The following is a 27476-nucleotide window of genomic DNA, read 5'->3' on the forward strand; positions in this document are numbered from 1 at the left end:
GGAAAGCTGTGCTCCCAGCTGGGGTTTTATGGCTGGCCCAACTCGGGATGTCTTCACAGGGTCTGGCATGTGAGGGTTTACAGGTGGAATATTCCAGCAAACACCTGCTTTTTGGGTTTAAAAGGAGTCTTGGAGACTTTGTGATGGATCTGTGGTGTCAGGATATAAAGCGTATGTGACAGCAGAAACTGTACCTAGAGCAGTTGATAGGCACAAGCAGACACTGGGTATGGGTCCCTGTCTTGCACGTTCGTGTTGTCTCCATCAAACCACATTGCTGGATCCTACGTGGGGCTCAGTGGAGGAGAGTGGAGAAGGCTTCTATCCCCATTGAGGGTGTATATTATGTACACCTGAGAATCCTGGAGATAAGATTCAGTGGAAAGGAGGGATTGCGGCTGGGTGATTTCATGCTGTTATTTCCCATGAGGAAGGCTGGGTGGGTGTGCGCCTGCTAGCTACTTGTACACAAAGGAAGGAATATGCAATTAGGTGATAGTTTGTGGCAGTTGAAGTGTATAATGATTGCTGATGGCAGCAATCGCGTTTCCCTAGCAGATAAGTTAGTTCCAGATTGCTGGCTGAGCGTGCAGAGTGCCTGCTCTGAGTCTCAAGTCTCTGAATCTCTGTTGCTGCCTCTCCAAGCTTTCTTCTGTCTGTTTAAGTATGTGTTTTGAAGGAGCATTTGCAGTCCTGTCCATAGGAAAAGTAGCTCTGCAACCTGTTGGAGTGCAGCTGGAGCTAGCAAGGGGACTCCTTTCTCACTTCCAACCTCACAGCCCTTCCACAGGGCCTGACCAGCAAAGCATTTGGCCTCCATTCTCCTGCTAACAATGGCTGTGCTCTGTTAATTCTCTTTTGGGTGACAGCCATTCCCTAAAGAGAATGTTTTTGTGATTAAGGCCATCCTAATCTAGTCAAAGTTTGCTGCTTTAAAATATGCAGGATGGATCCCTCACATGGTATAAATTGACATGGTGGTATCCAAGTCACACTGTGGATCTGGTCCATCTGTTCTAAGTGGTTGCCCCTTGGGTTTGTCTCCTTGATTTACAAGTGGTCTCTGGATTTGCTCTTGACTTTCAGGATTTAGAGGGCTTTGATTTCACCATCATCCTACAATAGCAGCAGTTGTTGTTTTTCCATGGCTGGGAAAACTTGCTGTTCTATGAATCTATCAAGTTGACACCCTCCTGGGAGCATCTAACACTAACAGCTGTAAAAATCAGAGTCAGGAGTCAGTCCCTCTGCCACAACCTCTAGGTCACCTTTCCCACTCTTTCAGTTGTGGGATGCAAGGCTTTTCTATGTCTTCAGGGTTTCATTTCTAGTTGGCCTTCTGTAGTGGGTATGGCCCAGAATAAATGAAGGTTATTTCATGGGGCCTTGGAACAAGCCCTTGCTTGAAGACCAGATCCCATCTTCAAAAGCCAGGCTGTCTGTGGAAGGGGGTGTTGGACAATGCTTGGCTCTAGGTGCTTGGCTCTAGAGTAGTACCTGGCACCACTGCTGGGAAAGGCTTTTGAGTACCGAGGTGCCTGCCCGTGAGGAGAGGGGGAATGATACCTGTAGCCTGTAGAGTGGGTCTGGGTGATGCAGTGACTCCTGTGCCATAGGACAGGAGTAGTTGCCAAGTTCAGGTAAGTGGAAGAGCGTCATGACACACTGCTCTGTCCACAGCAGAATCGCGCCTTTATTGGTGATGAATCAACAGTTCCTTTGGAGAAGTCTGTCCCTCCAAGCTATAACTTTGTGTGTCTGAGTTGTTTTTCTGTTTATATCCATCTTTTGCTGGGTGAAGGGGTACAGGCAGAGTTAATCACCAAACTCCCACCCCTATCGAGCTGCTTTTCGCTTTTAAGGAAATGAAGTCATATTTCTGTGCAGAGGTAATCCAGAAACGTGCTCTCCTGCCAAGACATCTGTTGACACAAAGCTTAAGGGGAGTGATGTTTGTGTGTGCCCAGAGCTTGAGCAACTACCTGCTTACATTAGAAGGAAGGTGGCGAACATTTCAGCTCCCATCCTATTGAGAGCAAAACTCATCACCGGCAAACCTGGTTGTCCTGATGTGCCTGGGAGCACACAGGCTGATCTGTGCTCACCCAGCCTTAGTGCTGCAAGTCATCCTATAGCCTTCTGTCCTGCTGCCCGGCAGATATGGAGAAGTGATTTTAAAACACCTCCCATTCTGCCGTGTTTGCTTGGTGTGACTGGTTGTGTTTGAAATCAAAACAAAGTGCTCTGTAGAAGTTGCACCAGAAGCATGAGCAGGGCTGTTGGCTTTCTGGCTCAGTCCAGTGTTTTATAAGCATGAGAACATTGTTACTTTTAACCACTGTTTCCCTTGATGTATGGCACCAATGAAATAGGAGTTGATGCTTTGAGACCTTTGGAAACTTATCTGTTAGAATTGTTTTGCTTTATTTGGGTTATATTCTTAACTGGGGGAAATGGGATCTGCACATGATTATGGTTCTTGTTGCCTTTTTAGCATTTTATCATTGCTTTAACCAGGGCCCAAGAAATTGATGTGTTGTAACAGCATCTTTCTTTTATTATTACCTGTACCACTATTTTCTTTCCCTGGTACTTCACAACTGAACTTAAGACATTAGTGATGTTCTCCTTGTGTTGCCATTGGAACTAGACAGTTATAATGCAGCATCAAAGACCTAAGGGTTAATTTCTATGAGGTATCTCTGACACACACATCTGATTAACAATTTTATTGGACAAGTCCCATCAGTCCCAATGGAATCCACCCATTCCTTAGTGGAGCTGTTAGAATTAAGGAATTCCTCAAAATGAGAAGGAATTTCTGGTGGGCTTTACCTGCTGTCTTGGTTCTTGGATAGCACCCTATGGGCTTAAGCAGTGAATAACATCGAAGGTTGTGTGTGATCAGCTGTGATTCTGTGGTCATCGCCTGCTCCAGTACAAGCCAAGATTCAGTAGTGTGGTGAGGTAAAACACTGTCACTGTGGAGATGGTTTCCTCTGAGCACCAGGGCTTGGAAGACAAATCACAGAGCAGCGCTGAGGCCAAACCATAAACTCGGTTTCCTTGCTGACCTCAGCTTCTCAAAGGCAGCTCTCAGCATGAGCAACTTCAGGAAAAGCCACTTGCCCAATAGGAGTCTGTGTGTTTGGTAGATCAGCATCTGCTCTTGCAGCCATTGCTTCCTTTTTGGTAGATTGAGGAACAAAGCACTCTGCAAAAGGTACTTTGCTGGAAGCTGAGTTGCCTGGGAAAGGCAATGGGAGTTCATTCTGGATCTGTAAACTGCTTATTAAATGGGACACATTAATTCCCAGCTCTTCCTCATGTCGGGCTGGTTTTCCTACTTCATCCACACAACCCCAGCTCTGCAGATCCTGTAAAGGCAGAACCTGTCGTTTAGGAAGTGGGTTTTGCTTCCGTAGAGGAAGTAAGGGGTGATTGTGTCACTCACTGTGTAGCATGGTGGGCACATGAGGAAGGCTGCTTTGCAAAACACAGCGCAAGAGTGCTATTGCCAAAAGCTCTTGTTGCATCTTCAGAGCTTTTTCCCTATTTCACCTTCTACCGTCAGCACAAAGACTGAAAACAATACACATTTCCATATGAGCAGTATTTAATTGACTGCTATTCAGATAAAGAGATTTCAACTATGTGTTGTAGGGAGCTACATGAGAAAAGAATGGCATTGAGAGCAGGGGATGTTCAGCAAAGGGGTGACTTGTAACCCATCAGAAGGCTCTAGCAGTAGCAAAGCTGGTTTCTAATCAGAAGAGGAAGTGAAAGTTGCCATTTTGAGCCATATAATAGAATATTATTCTGAGGAGCTCTTCAAATCAGAAGCCTCCACACCATGTCAGCACAATGAAGGTGCCCATTGTATCAACGGAGCAGTTTTCATTTGGAATTGCCGTTTTGGAAATGGGCTTCCCATTGAGATGCTGCTTTTCCTCCAAACCCCTCTCAATTGGGGAATTGAATCAAAATTGATATTTTGCTTTAGAAGAATCTTAGTTCAGCCTCACCTATGTTCTCTGAGGGAATGTATCCCAAAGCCTTCAACTAATATTAAGTAGGATGTAGTGAACCATCTTCTCAGCTTGCTTTAGTGTGTGTGTAAATGCTTTTGACTTCCTAGAGCATTCTGGTTTCGTTAGCATTTGGAAGTGATCTTGTTTCCAGAGTTACCCCGGCATGTTACAAAGGAGTTATATTCAGGTGCTCTTCTGAAACTTTCTTTTCCTTTCATTCTTCATCAACTAAATCAAATGTTATCCTAAGCTAAACATCCATGTGGTGCTGCTCTTAAAACGAGCTGTTATAAGGGGTTTTAAAAGAGAAAAGGGAACAGAATCTCCAGATGATAAATGCAAGTGGAAAAAGCCAAGGGGGGGGAAAGAGGAAATGGCTGTGAAAACACTTTTTGAACAAATAGCTGTGCTTTGTATTGCGAGGTTGCCTGGATACACTGGAAGAACAGGGATCCTTCTATATATATATTGGTTAGTTTAGTGTTTACTGCTGGAACTTGGAATGTAACTCCAGGCACTATTTACAAATGTTTGGGATGAAGTAGTTCCAGAAAACCAAACAAAGAGGGGAGGGAGCAAAATCATCCCCAAACTCCTCGTTTCTGTTTTCCTAATCATGTTGCTATGTATAACCTAAAATAGTAGGCAGGTAGTATCACTTATGTAAGCTGAGGTGGAGGAAAGAGGAAACTGATAGGAGTGGTTGCAGAGCTAGGCTAGATGTGCATGGTGGGGTCCATGGTAGATGGACCTTTATGCAGAGCGGAGGTAAAGCTGTGCAGCATCAGCTGAAATCAGGTAGGAAGGGATTTGTGAAGGAAACCCCAGTCTGGGTTTGTGATGGGTTGAAGGAAGCACATCCCACCCTGGACTGAGAGTTGGAAACCTCCTGTCTCGTACTGCTTGGCCGTTCCCTCTGCCCCAGGTACCCCTGTAGCACTGTGCCTCGCAGTGATGTGACATGAGTGATGTTTGTCTGTCACATACCACCTGCTCTCCCTTTGTGCTCCTTGCAGGGGTGGGTTGTCTGTGTCATGAAGTGTCCTGTCACTGTAAGCTTTTCAGTGTGTGTATTTCTATAATCCTCTGTGCTTACAGCTGGGAATGTTATGGTTTGCATCAGTAAGTTTGTGACAGTCCTTAGGTTTGTCTTTGTTTGTCTGCCCCATCCCTGGCAGTGTTCAAGGCCAGGTTGGACACAGGGGCTTGGAGCAAGCTGCTCCAGTGGAAGGGGTCCCTGTCTGTGGCAGGGGGCTGGAACTGGAGGAGCTCTAAGGTCCCTTCCAACACAAACCAGGCTGGGATTCTGATTCCAGAGAGTGCGAGTGCTCTGCAGCTTTGGAAAAGGATATCCCAATTGATCAGGAATGCAGATTAGGAGTCGTTTGGAAGGCAGGAGGGAATAGTCCTTCCACAATTTAGATCTAAAGCACTGTCGTCTTTTTTGGATGGATGCTTTGAATGTTTCTAATTATGATCTGCTTTGTGATTGTATCTAACTGTGGGAGGGGTAGGGAGGTATTTCTGAGATGGGAAACTCTTTGATCTTGACATCACTTTTCTTGAGCTCAAAAATCTTCCACTTAATGTTTCATTTAACCTGATTTTATTGACTGATCCTCCTTGGTCTGAAGGGAACATGTTCATCCATCTAGCTCTTAAATTCCCACTTGAATTGAGACTTTCTCAGTGCCGATACACTCAGAATGGTTTAAAAAGTCAGGTCATGCTGAGCATCACCATTGGAGTGTGCTGTGTGTCACAGCCAGGGGGGGTTTCACAGGGGACAGAGCTGTGCAGCAGATGAATTCCTCGGGCTCTGAAGCCACAAACCCAGAGCACCTCGGCCCGGATGAGTCACCGGGAGCCTTTTTCCTGCTGTGGTTGCTGACACGTGCTGAAAGGTTCTAATTCTGCCCAGTGTGGGCAACGCTGCAGCTTCACCAACTGCTGCAGTTTCTTGTAAGGCTCTGGGAAATGCTGTTCCGGGAGCCCCAGAGAGCCAGAGCTTAAAGTTCCTTTGCAAGTCAACACATCTGATGATCGTATTTTAATCTTGACAGTCATTTCTACTGGGCTGGGGCATATCTCGTACCCTTCTGCCTTGAAGGGCTGGCAAATGGTGTCACGTGCATTCAGTGCAGACACAGCCCACTCACCCGTCACTGCTCAGCTGTGTTACACATTTAAGTCTGAATATTGTCCTCCTAATGAAGCCTACTTGATGCCAGCAGAAGGTCAGAGTGAATCTGGGCATGGGGCACGAGTTTTAGCTGGTTTTTGGTCTTTTTGTGCTTGCTGAAAGAGGAGTTTGCTGTTTATATGGTTATAAGGACTGCTCATGGCTTAAGGGGTTTCTTAATGCCAGCCTGTTGGAATTAAACCCTTTAAAGTCCTGCCAAACCCCTGTGGCAGGAGGTTGGGACTACGTGAGCTTTAAGGTCTCTTCCCACCCAAACCATTCCATGGTTCTATGTTTCACAGCTGGTATCTCCACTGATGCTGCTCCGGTAATCGTGCTTGTTTTCATTCCCCTGTGGATATTTGTCACGTACTGTCCCAGCACTAGAAAAGATGATCAAATTAAAAAGTAACGTCACAGAAAGCATTGCAGGGGGTTGATTCATAGGGACACTGGAATGCTCTGGTTGGGTTTATTACATAGTAACTCACTGTTTGGACAAAGGAATCTTGGGCACTGGCAACACAGGTTTGAAAGGCTACAAGCAGGTTAGGGAAATAACCAAGGAAAAGATGAGCTGGTAGGAGATAGAGCAAATGTCTCCTGTTTAATGCTTGGGGATTTAACTTCAATCGTATTCTGCTCTTCAGATTAATTGTTTGCTCTGGTCAAACACCTCTCTACCCTTCACTGGTCCAACTGAAATGTCTGCCTGCCTCAAAGCTCCTATCACCTTGCAAGCAGCTTCACCTAAAGAAAACATCAGCCTTGGCCAAGTCAGAAGGGAAGTTAAAAAGGGGAAGAAACAAAGAGAATAGAAGAGGAATGTGTTTGGGCAGCTCAGGAAGGTGCTCTGTGTGTTAGGCAGTGAATCTTAAACAATATTCACTTCTTAGCAACAATGATTCTGTTTTGTTTAACCAGCAAAGGCTATTGTAAGCAGATACGTGCGCCTAGGGCAGATAAGGTTTGCACTGGACAGTTCTTTTATGGGCCTGGCATTTGATAATTTGCTCAGATTTAGCTATGGGATGAGAATTAAGCACGTTTGATTCTAACCCAGGCTGAGGCTAGACATGAGGCTCCCAGTAATTTTCCAGTTCCTTGCTAAATTTAAATCTTAATAGAATGGGGCCCAGCCCGTCATCTTTATGATTTCATGGCAATCCCAATGGAACGGGGAACCAAAGGGTAGAATTCAACTTGTCTCTTCTCTCAAGAGAAGAGTAGCACTTTTGCGTTTGCACCTCTTTGCCATCCAAGATCTTAAAGCACGTGAATGTTCTCTTTATATCACTGGAAAACCAAGGCATGGGGCAATTCAGACACTATTCAGGCTGTGATGTCCAAGCAGCAAGCTGGTTCATTGCATCCCACGTAATCAATTGCAGGAACACATCCTCTGTCAAGTGCTGCATTTAAGTACTATAACACCCTATAAAGAAGAACAAACTGAGGGGGAAGGTGTTCAATGTTTGCTAGCCTGCAGTCCTGCAGGAGGCCAGTGCCAAGGCTGGGAACAGCCCCTGGGAATCCTGGATCCCATCCCCATATCAGATTGCTGGATGTGCCTCCCTTGCTTTGAGCAATCATTTCCCTTGCTAAGGGAACTTAAAGCATGTGTCAGCTAAAAGTCAAGTATAGATCAGTTTTGGGGGGTTTATCTCAGTTGGCTGAGGACACCCTTGGTTCTGCTTCACTCCTAGCCAGGAGAGACTGGATTTCATAGAGTGGGAGACTAAACTCCTTCTCTTGCCACTTTCCATCAGTCTCATAGTTCATGCCGCCAAATAGGATAAATCTGGCCAGGTTCTTGTTGCCAATGAAAGCCTTTTCTATCAAAAAGGAAGAGACAAAAAGCCATTTCTCTGTGCTCACTGGCTTAAGTAAGGAGTGGAATTTATTCCTGAGTCATTAGGGAAATTAAATAAAGCTGAGGAGACAGAACATGAGGGTGTAAATTTAGTTATGGAAGTGCTGTGTTAAATTCCTGCCTGGACACACAAGGAGGACATGCCTTTCATGGAAAAATGCCTTTTAGCCAGTCTTGGTGGTGAGAAGTCTCTAAATGGAGAACTCCTTTGGTGTCAGTGCCATGTGAATGCCATACACCCAGATGTGACTGAGTCACACCTGGACCAACCCTAATATTTCTCAAGCTGGGCTGAAATGAGCCTTTTTCTTAGCTTCTCATCCCAGTCCTTTAAAACTCTGTTCTTCCCATGATCCCAGCACAGATTTCCATGTAATTCTAGGTCCCAGCTTGTCTGACACGGTTGGGCCAAGCTTGGACCTTCAACATTGATATTGGTCATGTAACCTGCTGTCACCTAAGCTGGATGGACTGGAGGGTGTTAGAAGGAGTATTTGAGGGAACTCCTTCATTTCCTGAATGACAAAGCACACAGGCAGGCTCCGGACACTCACTGTTTGCTTCCATACATATAAATAGTTTATCTTAACCCATCTCACAAGGGGTTTATGAGGATTAGTGAATATTTGCAAAGCATTCATGGCCATGCAGTGTGTTAAGTACCGCGAGCGAGTTCCTTCCTATTTAACTTGCATGACCTGATAAAGGATGCTGGTTTTCCTCTCTAATCTATATCTCATAACACAGCAGCCTTCTCCTGTTTGGCTTCTCCTATCTTCAGCTGAAAACAGGAACAGCAAAGCCTGAACTCTTGTTATTCACAATGATTTAGCCTTTTAGAAGAAAGGGGAAGGGACAGCCTGTGCAGAAGAAAGTGTGTGGTGTCATTTAGGGCTTGAAATGAGCAGGAAGTTGCTCTATAACACAAAATGAATACAGGCCTTTCAGAAAGGTGGGTTTCTGAGCATAAGTCTAAGCTCAGAGCAATTTCCATAGCCTCTGCTTAGTGTTAATGGCTTTTGCTTCGGAGTTGAAAGGCTCAGCTGAAAGCTTGTTTGCTTTTCCAGATGGATCAATTGATCTGTTATAATTGCCTAGAAATCTGTTGGGTTTCTAGTGTCTTCTGAAATACCCATTTGGATAAACTCATTGCAACTGGGTCAGTGAAGATACCTGGCAGGGGAAATGATTTTCAGGAGGCCTTTTTCTTTCCTCCTGTGTTGTAGGATGCAGATTCAAAGGGTGAATTTGCTCCCCAGTTTTAACTGCAGTTAGCTTCTGCTCTGTAAATCATGGCCATTCTGGGACCATGAGTATTGTCTAGTTCAAAGCATCACCTATGGATATGATCATGAAGAAGCCACATAACAACATTCAAAGCATCACCTATGGATATGATCATGAAGAAGCCACATAACAACATTCAAAGCATCACCTATGGATATGATCATGAAGAAGCCACGTAATAACATTCAAAGCATCACCTATGGATATGATCATGAAGAAGCCACGTAACAGCATTCAAAGCATCACCTATGGATATGAACATGAAGAAGCCACGTAATAACATTCAAAGCATCACCTATGGATATGATCATGAAGAAGCCACGTAACAGCATTCAAAGCATCACCTATGGATATGATCATGAAGAAGCCACGTAATAGCATCTTTAGTTCTCTAGCAAAATCCACCTTCCCTCCAATTTATCAGCTGTAACTAGAGAAGGCATTTATCCCTCTTTCACTATGGAGAGGTAAATGCCAGGGTAAAAAGAGGACTTCGTAGTGAAAGAAAGAGAGCATTTGAATTGGAGGTATGTTAGATTTGGGACATAAATTTAGGTTTTCTAACCCTCTAATATGAGGTATGAAGGGATCTTTCATGCAAGGAGCAGTGGGAGCAAGCAACCAAGGTCACATCGCAGTTTGCCAGCTGGAGCGGGCATTGCTTCCTGTCATAGCAAAAGACAGGATTGGACAATCTACAAGGTCCTTCCAGCCCTGTATTCCTAAAACATGTATTGAGTAACAAAGATAAAGGGCAAGGGAGCTGTCCTGGGTGGAGGCAGGATGAATTGCAGCATATGAGTTATGATAGGTATGCCAGGCCTTGGCTGGTGTCAACTGGCACAGGCTGTGGGGAGGCTGCAGGGTCTGGTTCAACTGAGGGTTTGCCCCTTGGTCCTTAGAAACTGATCAGTTCTATGCACAAAACCCACGGTAATTCTCTTATTGCCCTTTAGCCTATTCCTGACTTACTTTAGCTGTTAGATTTACTTCCCTGGGGAATATATTTCAGGCCAACAAATACCTAGGCTTCTCCATTTCCTGGTCAGTAACCCTGGACCCCCCGTTCTTGCTTTGCTTTCCAGCTGAGCCCCCTGAGCTTTGGCACATTCCTCTCTTCCATGGTAGTTTCCTCAGCAAGCTCTTGCTAGCCTTTCCTCCCCCGTCCATCTGGCTGTGCCCCTCACACTTGTTCCTCTGTGTCTGGCCTTATAAATCACTTCTGGTTTTCCTCTCACCCTTTGGATTTTATGGCTGCATCTTGGGAGTGAAATGAATAGGGAGATGTGTCCTGCCTCTGGTCAAGGGGACATCCAGTTTCTTTAGCTGTGTGTTGCTTTCATTAATTGCCATATTTCACTCAAAGCTTTGATCTGATTTACTATCTACAGTCCGTTTAACACTTACATTTTGCAGTGATTCTGCTGTGAAAGTATCTTTCATGTTATTTCCCTTCCCCCAGACATTTCATACAACCCCAGTCTGGTTTGTGTTGGAAGGGACCTTAAAGCTCCTCCAGCTCCAACCCCTGCCACGGGCAGGGACCCCTTCCACTGGAGCAGCTTGCTCCAAGCCCCTGTGTCCAACCTGGCCTTGAACACTGCCAGGGATGGGGCAGCCACAGCTTCTCTGGGCACCCTGTGCCAGCGCCTCAGCACCCTCACAGGGAAGAGCTTCTGCCTAAGAGCTCATCTCAAGTCTCCCCTCTGGCAGGTTAAAGCCATTCCCCTTTATCCTGTCCCTAAATTTCTGCTTGCATTCTCACAGGGTTTTGTCCATTCAGTCCCGAGGTTTATAAACTCCTTTTGATCTGTGTTTTCCTGCCTTCCCTGGCATTTGCAGCACCTCCTGATTTAGATTCAATATCTGAGTTTAATTAGTATGCTCCCTCCTCTCATTCAGATCATTAAATCAGTCCTCCAGGAGCAAAGTGAGAGGATGAGCCTGGAGCAACGTGTGCCTACGCGGAGCATCAGCCAAATGAATGGCAATAAGCATTAACAGAGAAATTGTTAATATCAACACACTCCTTTCCCAGGGAGAGCGCTGATGGGATCTAGAGCCAGGTGAAATGATACATAAATGTTTAGTCTCAGGCGGCATCTTCTGCAGATAAATTTGGATTAAGCTGCAATGAATTCACGGCTTTGCCTGTTTAAGCTGTCAGTAAAGAGTGTGAGGAGCCAAGATGTAACACAAGGGTGGATTAGCATCTCTCAGTCTCCCTGGGATAATGCAAACTTTAATCTAACTGTGTTCCTGGGATAGAAGTAGCTCATCTGAATGATGGAATGAAGTTTGTCATCAGAGCATAAGCCTCAATTAAAGATAACCCAGAGGTTCTGGAGCTGCATAAATGAATGTACTTAAAACTTCTCTGAATGAGAAGGACAGAAGGGATGGAACCTAAAAGGTTTTTAGCTGGGATTTATTGTATATTTTGGTCTTTCGGGTCCTGGCCCGGCTGCTGCCAGTGCTGAGAGATCAGTGTTTTGATCCAATTCCATGGCAATCAATAGATTGCAAGGGCATATTTCATGATTAGCAAATCAGCAGGTGCCAGTCAGAGATAGATTACTCTGGGCTTTCTCTCTACATGTGCTTGGCCTGTGTTCCATTATTTCTGTTCCCTCCAGATAGATCAATACATCTATTGAGCTACAGAACAGGCTCATTTTTTTCTCCCCATTGTCATAATAGTGAGGGAGCTGACTGATGCCTCTGTTACTTTGTTTGCTGTGTTATGCTTTTAACTTCATTAACTTCACCCAAGAGTTAAACCAGTGGCTAATCCAAGCTCATCTGGTTTTCATCTGGAAGTTTGGCCATGTGTTTTGTGAATGAAGGCACATACCCTGACAGATAACATTGCCTGCAGTCACTGGGAGGCACGTGAGGTCATCTCACAAGCACTGCATAGAGGCTTAGATGTCAGTAGAATGTAAAACTCCAGTGCACAATGCAATGATAGAATGGTTTGGGTTGGAAGGGACCTTTAAAGCTCATCCAGTTCCAACCCCCTGCCACGGGGAGGGACACCTTCCACTAGAGCAGCTTGCTCCAAGCCCTTTGAAAGACCATGGGGCTTGCTGAGGTAGCTGGTTAGGGACAGTACTCAAGGTAATATCAGATGTCTACAGTGTTGATACAAGGAAATAACTGAAATCAGGGTGGTTTGTATGGTTGTCCAGTAGGAATGACCGAGGACTTGCTTTCTGTGCTGCATCATAGAAGGCTGTAGTTAAGAAAGCCACCGTGGCTTGTTGGAGGCTCAAGTGAGGGAAGCAAAGGGTTCTGTATTCTGTGGTTGGTTGAAGGGAAGGATTTGGCAGCAGACAGGCATGCTAGAACATTGTAAAGTGATGGAGGCAAAGCTGTACTGGCAACATGGGTGAGCTGAAGGAAACTTCCTTTAGGCTCACTGAATAAAGAGATAAGAAGCTTGACAGTTCTGTCTCTTTTTGTTTCTTCTCTAGCATGGATTGCTTTTTCCTCCAGAGATTCTGCAAAGGATGCAGGCACAAGTAGCAGATACTTCAGTTGTCGATTTAGAGGTAGAGCTGTCTACCCTATGGTTCTTATTCTGGAATCAGCACCACGAAGTGCCCATTTGCAGAGAAATGACCAGGTTTCGGCACATCTTGTTTCCAAACTTACCCCTGCAGGGAGCTGCCAGGCTGGGATTTCAGTTTGCAGCACAACTGAGGAGCAGAGTAAGAGCAGAGGGGGAAAGCACGTGCACAGACAAGATAAAACAAGTCAGGGGCTCTCCACCTGCCCGCTGTTAACTTACATGAGCAAAACCAAACCACCACTAACATGGAGAGACTCGCATCCTGCAGCACTCCTTGTTTTACCCTCCTTGGATTTTGGAGAGGCTGCACCTGACCTTTGTGTGCACTGGCTCTAGGAACAAGCTAAGTGGGAATAATTCCTTTAATTAGTGTAATTGGATTACACCAAAGTGTTCTGGGGGGCTTCTGTTCTGCTTGAGGTACGTTGTGCAAACTGTCCTGGCTGTACGTCACTCCCATTATGTAGGGGCTTAGGCAGGGAAAAGGGCATTTCCCAGGAAAATACTCAATTTACTTCAGATTCGGTATTTAATAACACAAAGAACATAGGATAGAATCACAGAATGGTTTGGATTGGAATGGACCTTAAAAATCATCTGGTTCCACCCCCCAAAGTATGGATTGCAATAGGCTTTTACTAGGACAGCAAGTTGGTTTTGTAAGGTGTCATCACGTGCACCTTGCCTTCACAGGAAGTCATGAGGTTATAGGTATTTTCTTAACCTTTCTTGCTTGTCATCAACAGCTGAAATCCTGCCTCCATCAGCTGCAGACAGAAAAAGCAAAGCTCCATCTTATATGGGATCTTACCTTCTAATGGGAACAGGTCATCAGTTGGCTCTCCAAGCACTGAAGGCCCTCAGTCAGCATGAATGATAAACAGTGGAGATAAGATTGAGATGTGCCTGAAAACTTGGGTATCTTAGAAATAGTTGCATCTCAAAAGGTATTTGCCCACAACTGATTACATCTGCTTTCAATTAGCAGAGGAAATCACCAGCGAATCATCAGTATTTATTTCCCTCCACAGCAGTGTGGGAAGGCAGCCTTCCATAACCTTATGTACTTGACAGCATATTTTAGCACTAACACTTGGTGCGGCTGTTTCTCCTCCTGTGGGGAGCTGTGATTCTCACTGAGGAAACTCGCTGAATGCGATTAATCATTTACTGTAGCATGGCCCATTATACTTCAACGGATCAGTGTTTGTTACTTGTAGCTGGTGGCTGAGATCAGGCAGCATCAACTGTAGGCAAACTCAGTTTCACAATGTCAGTGTTGGTTTCATTCCTTGGCTTCTGTCCGCGTGTTTTTCAAGTTGAGATTGACTTTGACCTTCATGTGCATGGTCCTTTCATTCCTGTGGATCCTCTAAATGAGGTTATCAGGGATGATAATACCTCCTGCCCTTGGTGAGATCTTAGCAGGTTACTCAAACACTACCTCAGAGTTGGATTATGATGGCCATAGTAAATGGTTAGTGAAGATAAGTAACTAGATGATAAAATGAAATGCCCACTGGTTATCCAGGGGCACTAAACAGGGAAAACAGGCTGGGGGAAATCCTAGGAGTAGTTTATTTACACGGACATACGGTGTCACATTAAACATGGTAAGTTTGGGGTATGCTAGAGCCTGTCTTTATTACATCCGTAACAGTGAAGTGAACATGATTTTAGAGGAGTGGAATGCTTCAAGCAAACACTGCTGACCTAGATTTTCAAAAGGGGTGAGCTTGAGGACACCATCTCCATTTCATGCCTTGTTCTCTTAGCCCGTTCCTCAGAGTTTCCATGGAAACTGCATCCTCTTCCCTGGCAGATAGAAACTTCTGATGGTTCCGGTAAGAAGGACATAGCAGGAGGTACTAGGGCAGGGAATGTGCTACAGAGCACTAATGGAAGAAGGTCATGAATGAACTTTGAACATAACCAAAGGAGTGATAGGAGCTGAACGTAAATGTCAGTGCATTGTCGGCTAGGATGATTCAAAGTTACTAAGGGATGTGAAAGTACAAACTTAGCGGAGCATGACCTTGTGCTGATTGTTAAGCTGGGCTCAGGCTAGAATAACAGAGATCAGTCTGACTTTCCCCTTAAGGATGAATAAGCAGGGCTCCAGCCCCAAATTGCCAATGTGATAGCGCTGAGAAAGTAGTCAATGACACCAAGCCTGATGCTGCTTGGGGCATAAGGCACCTGTGGTGAGAACACACTTTTGCTGTATGGCACCTGATGTGTCTGTAGGCTACACTGTAAACAACAGTGCCTCTGTCAATCGAGGATTAACGGTATGAAGCTGTCATTAATTAACATAACTACATGACTGTGTTACAGGTTGAACTATTCTTCTTGGCTGGTGTTTTAAATGAGCTGCAGGCTGGTGTTTTGTAAGGACTTCAGAAAATGCACTCAGGGGTCATGGTGCACTGATGGTGCTCAGCTCGCAGCCCCTCTTTAAAAATCACAGCTATTGGAAGCCCGATTTTCCAGTGGTGCTTCCCAGCAGTTTCACATGGGATTTGCAGGCTTTGCCACCGATTTGTACGAGCCTGCTTGTCTCTGGCATCGCGTTCTTAGCTACAGATAGTGCCCTGTAAGCAAGAGGTGCGACACAACATACTTCATCTGGTTCTTCATGGGTGTGGGGTGAGGAGCAAAAGTCAAACTTGACTGATCCATTGTCAAGCTGCGTGTATCCTTACGCTGAATACAAAATGCTTTTCTCGTTCTCATAGTGTAAGCTCAGCTGTTCTTTACAGCTTCAGACTAAAGCATTTCCATTTTTCTTTGAGAAAACTTTAAATACGGTGGATTGCCTATAGTTTTACATCTTATTACTGTGATCTTATAGATTATAAGTCAAAAATGATATAAAGCATTTTAGATCTTTGTCACACCAAAAGGTTCTGGCAAAGCCAGATTGAAAAACAGTTGGGCATTAGTTAGAGAAGGGGTTGCTGTTGGTGTGATTCTGGGCTCTGGATTAGGTCCAGTCCTATCACAGGATTATGGACAAGTTATTGGATACTTTCCTCCAGCCTGTGTATTCCAATCTGTAAAGTAATATTTGGTATCTATATGTTTTATAAGTAGTTCTCTTAAGGTCTAGGTGTTGAAAGGTCTGTGTGTGTACTGGGGGGGATTTATAACTATTACTTGCCAAGCAATAGGGCTAACTGCAAGTCAGAAGCCTTTGAGTAGTTGTTTAGAAGTAAATTTGCTCTCTATCTCAAGTGCATTTTATTGCCTTTATTGTACAGAATTCATTGTAAACAGAGCGGAAATGGGCTCCTGCAAGTGGGATGGGGTGTCGGAGCTTGCCTTTCGCTGCCTTTTTGCTTGCAGGTTTAACTTGTCGTTGGTAAATGGGAGATACAGAATGGAGGTGTCTGGCACAGCCGCCTGTTGAACACAGGCATCTATTCCATGAGGCACAGTTGGTGTGAAGACTCAGTGCTCATCAAGTTGAATCAAAAAAGCTGGAGTGTAAATCTGGTGAGCTTCAGATCAGCATCCTGGGCTTTAAAAATAGCACCAGCCCTCTGCCTTGTCATTGCACTCTGCACAACCAGCAGAATGGGAGAGGAACTACAGAGGGTTTTAATGGGATGCTGGTGAGGCTTTGATGGAGCTCTCGGCTAGCATTGTGTATGGATCATGCCCAGCTCCAGGGAGCCCACCATCCACCAAAACAGGAGGCTAGAATACAGCAAGTCAGCTTTGCTCCTTGGCCTTTACTTGGGAGATGGTGTCCATTGAGCGCATCCTTGTGCGCTCAACCCCCGCCTTGCCACAGAAAGTAAGAGAAGGTCATGGGAGAAGGTGGCTGGATCAATAACCCATTTAACCTGTTAATCTGACAGTGGCCAGACCTTGGTGCTTGTATTGGTGCATTCATTTATAAAGCTGTCTGGGGCTTAATGGAAGCATACAATAAGGGAACCAGGGCTAGTCTGCTTGAGCTGAAGTGTTGCATGAAGTCAGTAAGTAGAGATGAAGCTGCTTTAGGGAGAAGTGGCCAGTTTGACTGTCCTAACACTGCAGGGGTTTTTGCCTTGCCTGGTCTCTGATCTAGTACAAATAGGTCATTTCAGGGGACTCCTGTTTATCTTTGAGCATTTGTTTAACGTTATGGAGTACGTAGTTACCTGGGCTGCATGGAGAGGCCTCTTTCGGTTCCTGTTTTCATGATTATGTGGGTACAGTTGTTTGTAAAAGCTCAGTTGCTGTTTGCAGCCTTGAGGATCAAATGCTGCTCTCAACCCCATAAACTTAATTAAACTATAGTTACACTAATAGGCTAAAAATGTTCTTGAAGTGGGTCAAGTACTGCAGCAGCGTGGTTAAATAGACATAGGAAGGCACGATAAAGGGGATTGCTAGGCCAGGAGGGTTACAAATGGCTTGACTGTAACACTGTCTCTGTTGCCATGTGTTTTTCCTATGTTTTGAATCAACCTTTCCATAGGAATCACTGAGCTTGCCTCCTGCCTGAGCATCCTGCCTCTCATGGCACAAGGCAGATGTTTCCAAGGAATATCCCATCTTCACGGGGACGGGAACTGCTGTTGCCGTGATTTCTCGGAAATTGGGCTTTTAGGTTCACAAGGATTGTGAAAGAGAGGTGGAACATGCTGTTTTACCAGCCCTCCTGCTGTGTCAGCTTAACGTCCATAGGCAGAAGGGATCATGCAGCCCATTCTTTCACAAGGCCCTTTGGGTGTGGGGAGCAGGGAGATCTTTAGTCCCAGCTTCTCCACTTGGCCAGCGATGCAAATGTCTGTTACCCAAAGGCTATGTAGGAAGAAGCCCATCATGATAATCAGTGAATATAAAAACAACGTCTTATGACCAAATATTATGAAATCAGCAGACCACAAAAAAATAGCAGAAGTTGCTGGGGCAGATTCCTCCTTTGCTTTCATGTGACTATTAGATCTACCCTGACCTGCCAAGTGATTTGAAAGGATGTTATTGTCTGAGCTCAGGGCATAGATGCTGTAGCACCCCTTTGTATTTGCTAATGTGGGTACAGTAAGGAAAACATACAGCAGCAGGAGACGGGTGCTGGTGATGCAGTTCATTGTTAGGGCTCTTTAGAGGCAGAGCTCACTGCAGTGGTTTTGTCTGAGTTTTGAGAGGTTAAATCTAGGAAACTTATAGAATGTGGACAGGGGTCCTTATTATTATCATTTGGTCTGAGAAACAAGTACCTGCTGTTCATGGGGGCTTCCTTCACGTCTGAGATGGAAAGAGAGTACCTGACCTTGTCTGTAAGACACCTAAAGCACGGATTATCCTTAATTATCCTCCATACTTGTCCTATAAATGGTCCTGTGACAGTTGCAGACATGCCCTGCCGCGGGGAGCAGGGAGGAGTGTGCGGAGGCCATGTCCCTGGGGTGGCCCTGGGAGGCAGCGTGTGCCCAGGCCACAGACACACCATGGGGTCAGAATCCTTCCTCAGCTTCCTCCTTGTTTTAGAGATTAGCAAACAGGTTTTGTTGGGCTTTACCACAAATAACCTGTAACCGTTGCAGGACGTCTTGCTCCGGTCAAGAGCAGAGCAGGAGCCAAGCGTGCCCTTTGCTCTCATGTGCCTCAGGGGGAAGGGGGATGGCTCCTGGCCCAAGGTCCAAGGGGGGTGAATGGGGAGGGACTGCTCGATTTCCCCAGGCTCCCCTGCCTGGGTGGAGAGTCCAAGTTACACCTGGGCAGTCGCAGCCAGCCCCAGACAACTGGCTGACCCCATGAAGCTCTCTCAAAGTGCCATTGGTTACATGGTATGGACAGAAAATGGGTCAGAAGGGAGCAATAGCTTTGTGCAGGGGTTAACCATGTGTGTGTCCTTCGCATGGCCCAGTGCTGCTCCTGCAGACTTGCACCCTCCAAGACCCTATAGATACCAGGGTAAGACAGGGCCTTACCTAACTTGTGAGATCTCTAAACTTGATGTTGTATTTATCATAGGATAGTTAGGGTTGGGAAGGACCTCCCTGGAAGTGCACTGTAACTTGCTTTTCTTTTGGAGGTTGTGGTGGTTTTAGAGCAGAATTGGTTTCATCTGCCATACTTGGTGCCTGACGTGGAAGGTGGGGAGAGGCAACAAGAAGGGAATGTGTGATCTTACTGCAATGAGTTGAAATCATCCGGGTGATGTTATTATATTGGTAGTTACGATTATGAAGATATGCAGATTTGTTACCTTTCTCAGAAGATATTTCAGTCATTAAAGAGTTTGGCTTTTATGCATTTATTCCTGTGAAGTAGTATCTCGCTGATTGTAGAACTGTCCTGGCTAAGCATCTGTCTTCTCATACTGTTACAGATGTCTTGGGAACGTCCTCTCCTAAGCCATCGTGAAAGCATCCTCCCTTTCATGTCTGGAATTCAGTCTTGTCCTGATTGAGCAGAAAGTCCCATTCTTCAGAGCCAAAGAGCAACAGTTTTATTATAAGTTTATGCAACTTGAAATACTTAAGGGCCCTAAAATTGGCAGTGTGGAAAACTTCACAACCTTATAAACCACCCAGGCTTCAGCACAGAGAACAATTCATCCTTGTCATGTAACTCCTTAGAGCCAGCAAACAATGCACAGCTCTGTCAGCCTTTCATGAGCTTCTTGGTCAATGTGGTGAGTTTCTTAAGAAATAAAGCATCCCATCATCACTCAGGAAGAGGTATTTTAGACCAGCTTTAAGACACAAACTTAGTTTACTGGGTTATCTCTTCAAGTAGAGCTGTATGGTAGGGAAATGGTTTCCTTACACAGCACTTGCACCTCTCCAAGTTAAACTGAAGTCTGTACTGTCTTAAGGTGTTCTAGTTGTTCTCTTCAGGCCTAGAAACCAAAATCCGGCTGTCAACTTGCAGTTGAAGTGTAGGTTTTCAAGGGCAGAGGGAATTCCTTTGTCTCTATAAAGCAATCACCATGTGCCCTGGAGCACGAGCTATTCTTACTGGGCTACTCAATTTTAATTAAGGTCCAGTGAGTTAATTACATCCAAATCCCCTTTTTTTCTTTCAGAATTGTTTATTGAACCATTTCCCCCCCAGATTTGCCCGTATCTCCTGAGCTCACTGGGTGATTTTAATCAAGTCCTCTCATTTTTACCAAGATCTGCCAAATTCGTTTTGCAGATTGACTCAGAGCGAAGGGTGCCGTGAAGTCCACCCTCTGCCACGCCAGCGGGAATGGCCGTGGGCTTCCATAGGTGGGAAGAAAGTAGGAAGTATAGGGTGCCTTGAGGAAATGAGGAATGTGTTTATGCTTTCAGGTGCTTGGGGACAAAGAGAGCTGAGGCTGGGATCGGGATCCCAGTCTTTTGAGTAGCCACAACTTAAGTTCTGAAAGTGCCAATGTCATTTAGAGTAAATAAATACCATCTCATAAGTATGTATGGGAGAAAGATGAAAGCAGAGGCTTAAGAAAGGTGTAAATTCTTCTCTTAGAAGTACATCTCCCACATCGGTGATCATCGCCCGTGAGAACCCACCTCCTCAATGGCCCTTTGCACAGCTCTTCCTCAGAAGTGCGGATCTACCTGTCCTTGTTCCTTCTGCTTCAAACTAAACTCATGCAAAGAAGAATGTGAGGGTCCATGCGAGGAGTTACTCGGGAACAGCGATGATGCCGTAGCTTCTTGTCTGCGTTAGCCAACTGCTGGGACAAACCCCAAGCTGGTCCCTTCAGATCGGCTCGACATGCGTGCGCTGGCAAAGCATCATGGATGCTGAGGCAACTGTTATCAGATCTCTGTTTATAAATACAAGATTCTGAGCTTGGCTTGAGTGCTTAAACTCACTAACAGGCAGGCTTCCCCCCAACAAAAGCACAATAACAACCACCACGAACAATCACTGCTTCACCTCTCCCACATTAGCTATTAATAATGTTAATTTACTTCCTTTGAGAGATACCATATGTTCCCCTTCCTGATCCCTCTACAGGCATAAGAAAAAACTAAGGAAATTAGAGAGACTCCATAACACTGATGGCAACATCCAATGTCTTATCAGGCTTCCTGTTGTTGGGAGTATTGTTTTCCTTTAAAGATTAATATTTACAATGGTTACTTAGTTATCTTAGTTCATTTGGTGACCATTAAAGATTCCAGCCCTGAATGCGATGAATGAACCTCCTTTTATTTGTCCTTGATGACTTATTTGTCTTGTGCCTCGTCTGGCTGAAAATCAAGGAAAATAATTATTGGGTTGGGCTTTTACTGCCATTTCAGATGAGGGCTCAAAGTGCATGTTTCTGTTTGTTTGGAATGGGAGCCCTCACCCGCTGTTTCTGCTGATGCATGCATATTTAAGAATATATGTTTTGTGATTAGAAGCATAGTTGAAATAGGTATTTTCCTGTATTTTTCTTAAGCTGCATGCCTGGTTTTAGTACTCCTTGGAGGGGAAAGCATTTCTCATTTCATCCACAATTGCAGCACCAGCCATAAGCTGACCAAAGGGGTCTTTGTTGGTACAGAAAAGGCAGCGTGTGCCTGGGGGCTGTGCATGACTAAAGAAGTCTGGTCCAAGGGCCTGTCCATAGTGTTCCCCTGTGCATCAGCCGAAGTTCAGAGGGGTTTCTCAGCAAGGGCAGAAGACATAGTCATTTTTCTCTTGTATTTCGTATTAAAAGCCTAAAGGCACAGCAGGAAGCAGTCACTCAGTGAGACACAGATGAGGGTCTCCATCCAGCCTCCTGCTTCTAGAGCTACCCAGGCATTCCTAGGCCTCTTCTAGGCATGAGGGATTTCAGAGTCACTTTGAATTGTCTTTGTCCCTGCTAAAGAGGAGCACAGAAGTGCCCTTGTACCCACAGGGGTGTTAGACCCAGCCCTGGAGGACACCACCAGAGACTAACATGGCCCATATTACACATCACTGTGTTCTAAATCTGTGTTCAGTGTTGCAGCAGGGATGAACATGGGAGTGTGAGCAATTTTCAATCTGTCCTGCTTTTCAGCGTGGACTGAAGACATAGCTTACCTTGTCTGGAAATGAAAGCTCCTGTCATCCCATAGTCAGCTGCCCTTAAAATGAGTTCAGTTCCATCTCTGAGTGGAGCCCCTGCAAGTGCATTTCTGATGGGAACCCCCGCACTGGCCACTTCCCCTCTCATCTGTCTCCATGCATCCTTTCCACCCCAGCCCACTGGCTACAGTGAAGTCCTCTGGACCACAGTCAGGTCTGTCTGTAGCCCAGAGGACTCGTTGAGGAGTGATGTGATCTTTTTGCAGCGTGGCTATCAGCATGTGAACCACCAGACCCTCATGAGCAAGCCCATTCTCAGACACAGTTGGCTCCTAGAGAAGGGATAACTTATAATCATGGCATTTCCAAGGTTCCTCTCTCTCTTTCCCCCCTCCTTTCCCTGTGCTTGTTCTCATCCCAACTAGTGAATATGGGACAGACCATCCCAGCTCTTATAGGTGTGTTCTGGTTCCTTTGCAGACTGCTGCCTCATCCTGAAACTGCACATTTGATGTGCTTTTATGATGAATTCATTCACACTGTGACAGATGTTTCTGCTATGATAAGAACCATGGCCCAGAGGCCAGCGGTGCTGGGGAGCCACTTGTGTCCCTCACCTGAATTGCAAATGAAATGCTGCTTTCTTATCTGTTAAAAACCATGAGCAACCGCTCAAAGAAATAACACGTCACCAACTGCCAGCTGTTTGTGCCAAAGGTATCCTTATGAAAGAATAGTTCCCCCGTCATCTGTTCTTTTCCCTCCTGCAGAAAATCTGGACCTCTTCTGCAAGTGCAGCACAGAGATTTTCTTCTCTTTAAGCTGCAGACAGAGCAGTTACTTTAAAATATGTATGAGCAAAACCAGCCTCCGTATTCATGGCACAGGTAGTACCTGGTTTAGGTTTAATTCCTTGTCCTCCTTCTTCATCTCTCTCTGGACATGAAAGAGAAAGTGTGAGCACTGCTTTCTGTTTCTGGAAGGGGACTTCAGAAGGGCCTGTAGAGACAGGACCAGGGGAATGGCTTTAACCTGCCAGAGGGGAGACTGAGATGAGCTCTTAGGCAGAAGCTCTTCCCTGTGAGGGTGCTGAGGCGCTGGCACAGGGTGCCCAGAGAAGCTGTGGCTGCCCCATCCCTGGCAGTGTTCAAGGCCAGGTTGGACACAGGGGCTTGGAGCAAGCTGCTCCAGTGGAAGGGGTCCCTGCCCGTGGCAGGGGTTGGAGCTGGAGGAGCTTTAAGGTCCTTTCAACCCAAACCGCTCTGGGATTCTGTGATTCTCAATCACTTTTGTCTTAAGGTTTGTCAAAGTTTGGGTTGTTTTAGATACCTTGTGTTTAGGTTGAAGGTAAAACCACCTCTAGAAGCCCAGACCCAGCAGCAAGCAGGCCTGCTCACTCGGTAACCTTTCCTATTGCATCTTGCAGTAAGCAGAACTTAATACTACTGCCAGGTGAAGCTGTTCTGGTGACTGATCTGCTCATGGTTTATTAAGGTAAAACCAAGAAACCTTTCTCAGTGTTTTGCCAGCTCAGGCAGAGATGTGTTTCTGTTATCAATGACCTTCTGGGGCAGCTTGACTGCAGGGACATGATTCATTGGCAGCCTGCTGCTGACAGCCTTGTTTCTATTGTTCTAAACCCCTGGTTTCACATTTCTCCTGTTAGATAAGCTGCGACCATTAACTACCCAGTGAGCTACAAATAAAGTGTGATGTAAGAATTAAGCTTATTATCTGATGGGCAGCGTGAGGCCACTCTTCCAGGTTAAGGGTTTGAGCAGATTTTATATTTTCTTAAAACAAAACTTCACCTTTTATTACATTTCTGAAGGCATTGTCCTCCCCAAAGAGAAAACAGGCTTTTGGAAGCTGCAGTGTGTATATATAGGGTGAGCTATAAATAGTCTGGAGCTAGCTCTGCACAGTACCAATGCGCAGAGGTACTGAGGCCCTGATCTTTGTGGCCACACTGGGGCTACTGAGAAACATCAGTTTAAAGCTTTTAACCTGAATTCAATGTGTTCAGATTCACACCGAGATCGGGATCTGGTTGGGGGACTTTAAATATGTGTTGAGGAGTAAAGGAGTTTGGTGGCCTTGGCTTAATCGTGGTTTTAGTTGGAGATGACATATCAGTTTCTGGAGCTGTTATTTGGGACTAATACCAAAGCAAATGAATTCAACCTTAAATGTGGGATAATTTGGTTATTGTGCTAGCTGAAAAATAGGGGTCTGTACTCCCACAGCTCAGCTGCTGTAAATGGATGTGCATAAGGATTTAGAGCTGGTTGCTATTCAGCTCCTTCTGACGACAGTAAGACGACTTTCAGCACTTGAATGATTTATGATGATGTTGATATTCATGCAGGCTGTTCAGCTGCCAGCAGGAAGACCACAATGGCCTGATCAGTGTCTTCAGGCATAAGCTGGTTATAGGCTGACGTGGGGAGCAAGCTCTCACGCTGAAGCGTTATCTCCCCTGCTGCAGCAGGGTGGGGGCCATGGGGAGGTGTTATCGACCGCCTCTTATCTCTTGTGCTGTAAAATCTGAACAGGACAAAGCATGGAGGTATTATTAAGGGCATCTGAGGCAGGGTCAATGGCAGGGTATTAACCTCCCTTAGCCAATTTGTGGCAAATAGAATAGATCTCTTGCTCCCGCAAGGAATTTTACAGCAGTTTCTGGTCCTGTGTTAGAGCTCACTGCCCCTCTGTTGCATCCTCTCGCATTTGGGCAGCCTGGAGAAGGGCTGTTGGAACCATTTGCTTGCGCCCTTTAACTTCAGTTTTGAGGCCTAATTCTGGGTGTCTGAATCCTCTTTCAGTTCCATCAGGTCTACCAAAGAGAACAGAGTAAGGTCTGTTTACACTTACTCTCTTCTGCTGTTCTGACAGCTCTCGAAGGCTGTAGAAAGGGAACAGGAGAGGCAAGAACAACCCATTCTGTATATCCCTTCCAGTGGGGACACTGTGAAGTGGCCCTGTTGACATGCACAGCACTGTAGGGCCCACTGGGGAACAGAGCACACCTTAGAGCAGTCTTCAAGGTGCTCTAGTTCATGCCAGGGAAAAGGAAGGGAGCTGCAAGGATCCAGAAATCCCTTTGCCCCTCTAAAACTTCTGTGGCCCCTTCTCTGTCCTTGCAACTAGGATAGCTGGGAATGGGGAACTGCCTTTCCATGGATGCACTGATGCTCTCAGACCAATGATGCGTAAATCTGGAAGTAAAGGAAGTGTAAGATCTAAAAGCACACCAGTGCAGCTCACATCCCATTGCTGGTGCCACAGGGCACAGGCAGGCACCAGCCAGGGCCGAGGGCAGTCCCTGGTGCTCCTCCTAAGAGGTGACTGAGCCCAGCCAGTCTCTGCCACCCTCTTGGGCTTAGCTCTGTGTCTGCCCCTGTGTGCACGGTCAGGCTGCCTCCCCTGACCAGTCTCTGTTGCTTCTCCTGCAGGGATGCACTCCTTGAACTGGCCAGATACAATCCCAGCCTTCCTTTCCTGTTCTGCACCCCCATATGGTAAACGTCTTGCATCAGTCCATCAACCATTTATTTTGGTGGTTCTGCCTGTTGGCAACAACCCTGGAGCTCAAACTTAAGGTGAGCACCTTTCACTCCTCAGTCTTAGCTCTGGTGCTGACTGTGGGAACATCTCCCCCTGTCTTCAGTCTGTTCCAGGCGGTTTCTCTTAGGCAGGGCTCTGTTATTTATTTATCCAGGCAAGTCTGGGTGTTTTCCCAAAGAATTTGTGGAATAGTGTCTGACTGATCAATGGCACAAACATGTGATTCCAAGTCACCGGGCAGCAAGCTATTTAAAACATCCACTAAAAACAAGCCAGTCTCAAAGACTCTCTGGCATTAGAAAGCCCTTAATTTAGAGAAATGCCCATCTCATGAGCGAGTGTCATGTCATAAGGCAGTGTTGCTGCATTCCCCAAGGGCACCACGCAGAAATAGGTTCTGCATTTGTGTGTGATACAGATAATGCTACACTGAATACAGACGTGTTTAGATGCAGGTTCAAATACCCATGGCCTGGTGTCTCTTCTATTTTCTTCTATGTTGGGTTTTTTTTTCCCTGGCTGCTTGACCCCAGCATCACTGAGCAGCTCTGATTCACACAGTCTTGTGCGCTGCTGGTTTCAGGTTCCCTGGGCTTCTTTGGCATTCGTGCCTTTCAACACCTTCAAAGAAAGTTGTCTTAATTTCATCAGCCTCCGAGTTTGAAGGATCATTGTCATTTCCCAGATGTGGATTAGATGTTTCTATCTTTGGGACTGAAGATTTGGTGTCTCAGACGTGATCTGTTACCGTAGAATAAAGTTAAGCTTCTTTGAGAATTGGTGGAGTTGCACGCACGTTCCATGTCTCTGTTTCTCTTAGGAAATAACATGCCAATGAAGGGCAAGAATAAACAGTGGTGAATTATTCCTTTTGCATCCTCGTTATTTCGGAGTTTGTCTCCTTTCGAGGATGCATGGATTCTTCAGTTTCACAAGTAAGATCTTATTTTGTCCAGATGCTTTCCCTTTGACGGGATCAGGATCATGTGGGAATTCTGACAGTTATTCTTACTGACAATTACAGACTTCTAGTGTATCCCTTGCCTTTCTGCAGGATTCTTTCACCAGCTGGTTTCCCCCTCTCTATAGTTTACATGGTTAATGGGCACTGATTCAGATGTATGAGTAAAATGAGCAAACATGATTATCTTCCTGGTAATAAATTGAGCATCCCTTAGCATCACTGTGTGTACAGCCCTTGGAATGGGAGCCAACTCTCATTCCTCTGAGAGGGCTGTCAGCGGCCAGCAGAGTTCACTTTAGACTTGCTCTTACTCTTCATCTCTAGCTTTGCAGCTTGTATGCAAGGCTTCTCTTTCTTCAAAAGCACTTTCATCTTCTACCAGCCTTCCTTGCTTCCCAAATTACTCTTGTTTAGGGAAGGCCTTTTGGTACCCTGATGTCTAAAACATATACATTGGTGATATCTGCTGAAGTCATGTCTGTGCAGTGCTAGGAGAGCCCTGTGAACATTTAATGACATGAACCACTGTGATTATGTGTGCCTTTGAAAGCTGTGATGGAGATCTAGCTGATTAGCCTTTGACATCCACTTCTTCTAAAGCATTTTTGCCAGTGCCATATTCTACTGGATTAATAAAGCATCTGACCTTGCTACTAGAAAACCCCCTCCATGTCTTTGATAAGATTGAATCTACCAACACTTCCACATGCTGCTTGGTCTCTTTGGATCAGCCCAAACACACAAATGAAGGTTTGTAATCTTCAAGAGAAGACGGTCCGTTCCAACATGGGGGAGTCTCTTTTAAAAGGCCCCATTGTATTTTCTTGGATGTTTTACAAACGTTGCACCTGTACAGGAGAACATCCAGACATGAAGCAGGCACTTCAAAGCGTGCTGCGTACACCATGGGAACAAGAACCTGTGTGTTTGATAAATCAAAGGGGAGTCGAACCTGATAATGCAGACACCATGTAGCTCTAATGGCTATGGTGCAATCAGTTTTTCAGCCATGAACCTTT

General features: G+C 45.5%; 1 long non-coding RNA gene across 2 annotated transcripts; it reads right to left on the reverse strand.

Moving 5' to 3' along the window:
* Positions 1 to 2781: 2781 nt before the first annotated feature.
* LOC308224894 lies at positions 2782 to 22340 on the reverse strand. Of its 2 annotated transcripts, none has more exons than XR_013957605.1 (3): positions 21942 to 22340; positions 19156 to 20706; positions 2782 to 3377 (listed from the first exon to the last, which is right to left on the reverse strand). It is a non-coding gene; the product is annotated as an uncharacterized lncRNA (long non-coding RNA). The 2 variants fall into 2 exon arrangements; XR_013957606.1 differs by having other exon boundaries at positions 2782 to 6596.
* Between the last annotated feature and the right edge of the window lie 5136 nt (positions 22341 to 27476).

Source organism: Psittacula echo (assembly GCF_963264785.1).
Source record: "Psittacula echo genome assembly, chromosome: 9".
NCBI classification, from domain to species: domain Eukaryota; kingdom Metazoa; phylum Chordata; class Aves; order Psittaciformes; family Psittacidae; genus Psittacula; species Psittacula echo.